This window comes from Stenella coeruleoalba (assembly GCF_951394435.1).
Source record: "Stenella coeruleoalba genome assembly, chromosome: 6".
Lineage (NCBI taxonomy): Eukaryota > Metazoa > Chordata > Mammalia > Artiodactyla > Delphinidae > Stenella > Stenella coeruleoalba.
In genome coordinates, this window is record NC_137151.1 from 44464608 (window position 1) to 44472886 (window position 8279).

General features: G+C 38.0%; 1 long non-coding RNA gene across 1 annotated transcript in view; it reads left to right on the forward strand.

Annotated features, from left to right (window-relative positions):
* Positions 1-8279, forward strand: part of LOC307187643 — a 472947-nt gene that overhangs the window by 455054 nt on the left and 9614 nt on the right. The window contains exon 7 of the long non-coding RNA XR_013828669.1: positions 8180-8273. This is a non-coding gene — a long non-coding RNA (uncharacterized lncRNA). The remainder of the gene's footprint in view (positions 1-8179; positions 8274-8279) is intronic.

The window sequence follows — 8279 nt, forward strand, 5'->3', positions numbered from 1 at the left end:
AAGTGCCCTTATTAAAAAGACTCCAGAGAGCTCCCTTACCCCTTCCACCATGTGAGGACAAAGAAAGTACATATCTATAAACTGGAAAGTGGGCCCTCATGAGAAACTGAATCTGTAGAAGCCTTGATCTTGGACAGCCTCCAGAATGTGAGAAATGTATCTTTTGTTTATAAGCCATTCAGTTTAAGGTATTTTGCTTTAGCAACTCAAAGGAACTAAGATAGAACAGAAGGTTTGCAAATTAACAAGAAGGTGTTTCTAATAGCTCAATCCTGCCTCTATCACTGCTGATCAAAGAGAGGAATAAGAATGATAATATAAAAATGGACAGAAATATCTACAACACATACCCTTTTGCACAGTACATGACAATGCCAGTATTTTATTTTGTAGCCATTATCAAGTAACTTCCACTTAACAAACTCCATTTCCTATCCAAAAAAAAAAAAAAGAAATGATGATTCCTTATGTTTTGTGTGTATGCCTGTATGTGACAGTTAGATAATGTGAAATTATTTTATTTTATGTTGATTTGCCTTTAACTGTTAATTGTGTTGTCTTGGTTTGGACTCCTCTAAAAGTAAACTCTAAGACTATATTTAGAGTGAAGTTTATTTGGGAGGTTATAACAGGAAACACCCACATGAGAATGGGAAAGTGAGAGCACAGAAAGAGGCTATCTTACAATTCTGTGTGTTGACTGAGATCAGATGCTTGGTTTTTCAGTAGGTCTCGCTTGGGACTTATGAGGCTACAGTCAATAGTGACTGGGGTGGGTTCATAGCAAGACAGCTCATTAAGGGGAGGCTGTCCCTCTGTCTCTCTGTGTGATCTTAGGGCAACTTATGTTTCCAGCAGTAGTATAGTCAAAATTCTTATATGGCATCTCTAGATTTCCAAAAGTGCTACAGAGGAAGCTGACAAGTCATTGTAAGTCATAGGCTTCCAACTGCACAGTGTCACTTCCATTATTCAAAGTGAGAGGAGACTACTTGGGGCATGAACATTGGGAACGTTGGTACTTTGGGGACTGTCTTTGGACCCTGTAGCTACAAGAAGAAAGTCAATACAGTTACAATTTTAGGTAACTGAAGAGGTTACTGTGGGTAACATGCTGAATCCTGCTGGAGATAGCTGGAATATGCTTAGAAATACCTTAGTTGCTTCACTTGAGGGGTGTGGAAGCTGCAACATCTACCAATTCCTATTTGGCATTGCTAAAGGGATGCTTTTGCAGGAAGGAACTTCCTGGGACCTCAGGGCTGCCAGATATGTAGGTGGAGCTCACAGCCCATCCTAGAGAAACTCCTCTCACAAAGAGTTGCAGAAACCTTCAATTAGAAGGCATGGGATTACAGAGTCCTATGGGGATATGGGATAATTGTATGCAACATATTTGTACAGCTTACAAATATAACAAAATGATCACTCAGCCCAAGAAATAAACTTTATCAGTATCTTAAAGGCCTTTTGTCTCTTTTCTTCACTAATATTTCCCTCTGACCCCCAACAGAATAGTCACTATGATAAATTTTGTTTTAATCATTTCCTTGCTTTAAAAGATTTGTTTCTCCATTCAAATATGTATCTGTAAAAATTACATTGCTTAATTTTATCGACTTTGGAAATGATTATAAATGGAAGGATACTGTATATATCTTTCTGCAACCTGCCCATTCATTGTACATCGTTTTTTACACTTGCATGTTTCTACTTGAAACTGAAGTTCATTTTGCCCCTCTTCCTCTCCTTTTTTTTTCTGGTCTCTTTTGAACACATTTATTTTTCCTTCAACTTTTCCTTTAGTTACGTACACTACCTTTTAGTCACTAGTTATTTGACAAGCATACTTAATTGAGTTTAAAATTAATCAATCTCTATGCATGTTTAAGTCAAGGTTCTCCAGAGAAATAGAATCAACAGAAAATATATATGTATATGACATGTGTATATATATGATATCTGTATATATGTAAAGATTTATTATAAGGCATTGGCTCATGTGATTACTGAGTCTGCAAAGTCCCAAGATCTGTAGTCAGCCAGCTGGAGACCCAGGAGAGACAACGGTTTAGTTTTAGTCTGAGTCCAAAATCCCGAGAACCAGGAGAATCAGTGTTGTGAGTGCCAGTCTGAGTCTGAACACTTGAGAATCAGGGGAGCTGGAGGTGTAGTTCCAGTCTAAGTCTGAGTCTAAGCGCAGGAGAAGACTGCTGTCCCAACTCAAAAGACAGGAAGGCAGAGAGAGTGAATTCAACCTTTCATTCTATTCAGGCCTTCAATAGATTGCAGGTGGCTCACCCACACCGAGAATAGCCATCTGCTTTACTCAGTCTACCAATTCGTATGTTTATCTCCTTCCGAAACACCCTCACAGACACAACCAGAATAATGTTTAACCTAATATATGGCACCCTGTGGCCCAGCCAAGTTGACACATAAATTAACCATCATAATACCTTTATCTGAACAAGGTAAGGATCTTAGGATACTTTAACTAGGATTATCCAACTCTAAAACATGTGTTACTCTTGTCCATAATTTATCTGTACCCTTCTTTTACTCTCAAATTGGATATTGTTATTTTTGTTTCAAGTAGTAAAGATGGTTCAAGTGTGCCCATGCATACCAATAGCACCATTCATTCCTTCTTATTCCTTGTTTTTTCATCTGGATCATTTTTCTTTTGCCTGTGGTCCCTGTATGCAAATATACTTTAGTGAAATTCTCTTGGTCCTCAACTCTTTTTTGTTTTGTGTTTTATGTTTATTACACATTTGTGTAATAAATTTCATATTATTTTATGAAGTATTTGTCACCTGAGTTGAAGCTGAGTCTCTTCACCCAATATCGTCACAGTATTTTCACAACACCATTCCCCTGGGGGCACCACTGTCTCAAGCCCATTTCGAATTAAATTATTTAATTGGTTTTCATACCATAAATTATGAATTCAGAAAAAAAACTGCATGAGAGATAGTTTTAGACTGTGAATTCTAAGGAAATAGTATTTCCCTTACAATCCAGTGCCAAGTTTAGCACAGGCAAATTTTCTTGCTGACCTTTTCTTCAAGACTGGATTATTTCTCATTTACCCTTCTTCAAGGGTGTGACACTTTGTATCCCAGGTTTATTTGGGGATATTCAATTTGATTCCCTTCCTCAGTTGGTCCCTAGATTTTATATCTCATTCTTTATTCACCAAGCAACCATCAAAGTAGGAGCATAAGAGCACCAGGGTTTAACAGAAGCCCCAGGATGAACTCTAACTTCAGTACTTATATATTATCTGGGATTCCTACTTTCACTTCATATTTTAGCTTTGTAGGTTTCTTTTGTATCAGCTCATAAACATATTTAAAATTCAAATTTGTATTCTTTATAACACCAAAGTCAACTAAGAAAAACTAGAACACCACTTATTTTAATGGAAAGAATTTAGCACAAGGAATTGGTTAGATGGGCTCTGGAGTACAACTGAGGCAAAATAGGAACACTGAGGTAATACGGAGATGAAAACTACAGAGAAGAGCTGTCATGCCTAGGACTGGGGAACGTAGAGAAGATGGCGGAGTTATTACTAAAACTTAGACATTTGGAGGAGTGGCCCTGCTGACCTGAGGCTCATGTCTTTGAGGAAAGGAGGCTGCTTGGGTGAAACTGTAGCCTCAGAAGCTCTGAATAAGGACCCTAAGCAGTCAGAACCGCTAAGAGGACCCCTAAGGAGAGAGTGCTGTAAGGAGACGGTGCTGCATAGCTGGTTCTGGAGCCCCAGGGAGGCTCTCCACAGAGCTGGAAATCAGATTTCTGAGAAGGAACTGCCAGCCAGCTAGTGCTGGTGTTTTTGAAGGAGGGCAATAAGCTGGGTCTGAGAATATGGGGGGAAAATCCTGGAATCTAAAACTAACTGTCATTGCCAATATAAAGAACAACAGCTGTCAAGCAATATAGAGAAAAGCATCCCTCTCCCTTACCCAGGTTTCCAGCCACTCTTCAACATCCCTATTGAGAAAGTCTAACAAGAGACAGTTGGGTTTGCAGAAATGGGTTTGTAGAAGTTAGTCCTAGTCCTAGTGTAAGAAGTGCAATTTTAAGCTGGGAAATAATAATCTGATAGGGCTTCCCCAGTGGCGCAGTGGTTGAGAGTCCGCCTGCCGATGCAGGGGACATGGGTTCGTGCCCCGGTCCGGGAAGATCCCACATGCCGCGGAGCGGCTGGGCCTGTGAGCCATGGCCACTGAGCCTGCGCGTCTGGAGCCTGTGCTCCACAACGGGAGAGGCCACAACAGTAAGAGGCCCGCGTACTGCAAAATAATAATAATAATAATCTGATAAATGGCACAAAAATATTACTTCTATTTTGTTGGAAAAAGACATTTGCTGGCTGAATTTTCATGATCATTCTTTTCCATATATATGGAGAAATTAACTGATTAGATGAGTCTAATGATTTTTAAAAATTGTGCATCAGTGAAATAACTTCGCTTAATAAACACATTAGTCATATACTTTGCAAAATTTCAACTTGTAGTCCTCCATGCTACCGTTTCTCACTACCACAATGTGACTTTCTAGCATTATCAACCAGGAGAGCAATATAAAAGAAGTGGAAGAACTTACTTTGCAGTGCTGAGTCAGAAGCATGCATGCTTACTCTTTGGCCCCAAGCAGTGGTCCATAGGAAGTAACTTGCTTCTGCAGTTGCAAGTCTGGAGAACACCACACAGTGATGTCTCGTTGGCATCATGTGCTGCTATTAGCTTGGTTAGTGTACCTTGTTTATGATTCAGGCACGCAAACTTTTTTGGAGATCTTGAATAACGTCTAACACACTTCCTTTCCTTCTATTCTCTATAAACATGTGCACCCTAACACAAAAGAACTCTCTTTTTTGTATCACTGCAAATCTTTTTTTCGTGTTAAACAATAAGCCTCTATTGATTACGTGGAGAAAGAAAATAATAGTTTAATTGTTATTTGCAACTACATTTTTACTGTGATCAAAGATGATATCTTAGTACTTCCCCAAGATAGTATACTTAAAACACCATTCCTTTTGGTTTCCATAAAGCTCAAAGCCAACGTTTTCCTGCAGTGGACAGAATGTTGCCTGATATTCATAAGAATCCATCTCCTCCAGGAGAGAAACCATATTCTGTGTCAATCTGTGTGCTGATCAGCACACAGACACTCTAAATCCAGGTGTAGCTTTATGCACCTACCAGGAATAGCCATAAAGATTTATGAACAAATAGAAATGTATGGAAACTGGTACATATCTTAGATGCTTACCAATTAAAGACGTTTTATGGAATTGTAAATATATATACTTGAAGCAAAACATCAGTTTATGCTGTGAATGATTAGTACTTGAAATAAGTACTAATAGCTCCATCATTTGTCTTTATCTTGGGAAAAGAAGTCCTTTTCATTCTAGCCTGCTGAAAGGTTTGGGTTGTAGGTCGGATGGATGATTACTGTAGACTTCTCATTTATTCCTCTCACCAAAATAATAAGTGCCTTTTTGTACTGGACAGTGGTGTGTGACGATGAGGTATATGATGCCTGTTTAACTCCATCAGGAGTTTGTTACAAAAGTAGACTATGTCTTTCCTCCTGTGGAAGTAGTAGGTGTTTTCTACTTGTCCTCTGCCTTCCAGTTGTTCAGATAATGCACGGGCAATGCTTGCAGGCATTGTAATTGAAAGAGCTAAAATGCTTTTTTCTAAAGATTTACTGGGTCACTTTCCTAGGGCAGAAGTTAGGAGGCCCTGCAGCATATAACTCAGGCACACTAACTTTCCAAGAGGATGTCAGTGATGTGTAACACTCACTGTCCATCTGTGCTTGACAAACACAAGTGCCCTAACACAAAAGAGCTTTATATGTTCTGTGTACGATTTTTATATTTTTAAATTTACATGGTGTGGATGAGAACCAATATTTTAGGGTTGTCTGCTTTTCTAGTAGAAGAAACAACTGTGGCCCTGTGCCGATATAATGCATTCTTTCTTGGTTATAACTCACCGTATATTCTCCATTTCTGCATTGTTAAAGTATGTCTGATTTTAAACACACACACACACACACACACACACACACACACACACACACACACACTAGTTTATTTGTGTATGAATTTACCTTTCATCCTTGCCCACTGTTTGCACATGCAGTGACACTTTATAGAGATAAGAATGACTGCACATTTCAGTATCAAGATATATGCCTTTTTAAGATCCTTAATAGATTCTAACTGCCCAATAACACTGAAATAACTGTGGTCATAACACATTTTTTCTCTTGGATTGCAGGCACATAAGAGACATTCCTCATTAACTGGTAAAGGAGTTATTACTACCTTGTGTTACAATGGACCGTATACATACATACTGTCTTTTGTGAACATATTCTGATTACTTAGTGAATGCTTAGTTAAAAAACAGTTCTTTGCCAGTTCACAAAGGGGATAAAGAAAGGGTATACATATCAGAAAATACATTTTGATGGCTTATAGCATTAAATATAAGACATGACACCATAAAACTCCTAGAAGAGAACACAGGCAAAACATTCCCTAATATAAATGGCACCAATGTTTTCTTAGTTCATTCTGTCAAGGCAATAGAAATAAAAGCAAAAATAAACAAGTGGGACCTAATTAAACTTATAAGCTTTTGCACAACAAAGGAAACCATAAACAAAACGAAAAGACAACCTACAGAATGGGAGAAAATATTTGCAAATGATGTAACTGACAAGGGCTTAATTTCCAAAATATACAAACAGCTCATACAACTTAATAACAAAACAACAAAAAACCCAATCAAAAAATGGGCAGAAGACCTAAATAGACATTTCCCCAAAGAAGACATACAGATGGTCAATAGGCACATGACAAGATGCTCAGCATCGTTAATTATCAGAGAAACACAAATCAAACCACAGTGAGGTACCACCTTGCATCTGTCAGAATGGCCATCAGTAAAAAGTCTACAAATAACAAATGCTGGAGGGGGTGCAGAGAAAAAGGAACCCTCCTATACCATTGAGGGAATGTAAATTGGTGCAGCCGCTATGGAGAACAGTAAGGAGGTTCCTCAAAAAACTAAAAACAGAGTTGCCATATGATCCAGAAATCCCACTCCCGGGCATATATCCAGACAAAACTATAATTCAAAAAGATACATGCATCCCTATGTTCATAGCAGCACTATTTACAATAGCCAAGACATGGAAACAACCTAAATGTCCATTGACAGATGAATGGATAAAGAAGATGTGGTATATATATATAATGGAATACTACTCAGCCATAAAAAAGAATAAAATAATGCCATTTGCAGCAACATGAATGGACCTAGAGATTAGCATACTAACTGAAGTAAGTCAGAAAGAGAAAGACAAATACCACAAGATATCACTTATATGTGGAATCTAAAATATGACACAAATGAACTTATCTATGAAACAGAAACAGAGAGAACAGACTAGTGGTTGCCAAAGGGGAGGATGCATGGGGGAGGGATGGATTGGGATTTTGGGACTAGTAGATGCAAACTATTATATATAGAATGGATAAAGAATGGTCCTATTTTATAGCACAGAGAACTATATCCAATATCCTATCATAAACCATAACAGAAAAGAATATATATATAACTGATTCAGTTTTATGTATATATGTGTGTGTGTGTGTATATATATATATATATATATATATATAAAACTGAATCACTCTGCTGTGCACCAGAAATTAACACGACATTGTAAATCAACTGTACTTCAATAAAAAAAACCTAAAATACATTTTGAAAGCATGGTGCAGAGTATATCCAGACATAAGGTAAGAAGGAATATTCATATGATCTTGTCTGAAACAAAAGAAAGAGGTATTTCTTCAGAACTTCTTTCAGATTGTACGTGGGGCTCTCTCTCCTGTAACCACATGCCCCCAACATCATGGACTCACAGTCCCAACAGTTCTCCTGGAAGAATTCTGTGCGTGAACATTGTCAGACATTTCTTTTAAAGGTTTTCCCTTTACCCTCACCTAGAGGAAATCAGAAAACAAAGTGCGCTTTGCGTTGTCAGTCAATATCCATTTATTTAGTTACATCGTTTAGACTTTAAGTTCCTTGAAGCAAGAACAATGACTTTTCCATCTTTTTCTTTCCAGCTTGGTCTAGGGATGCACAAGTAGCATTTGTTGAATGAAGGACTGAATGAACGTCATATAATCAGTTTGTTTCATACTCAGTGGATCCAAATAGGTAAGT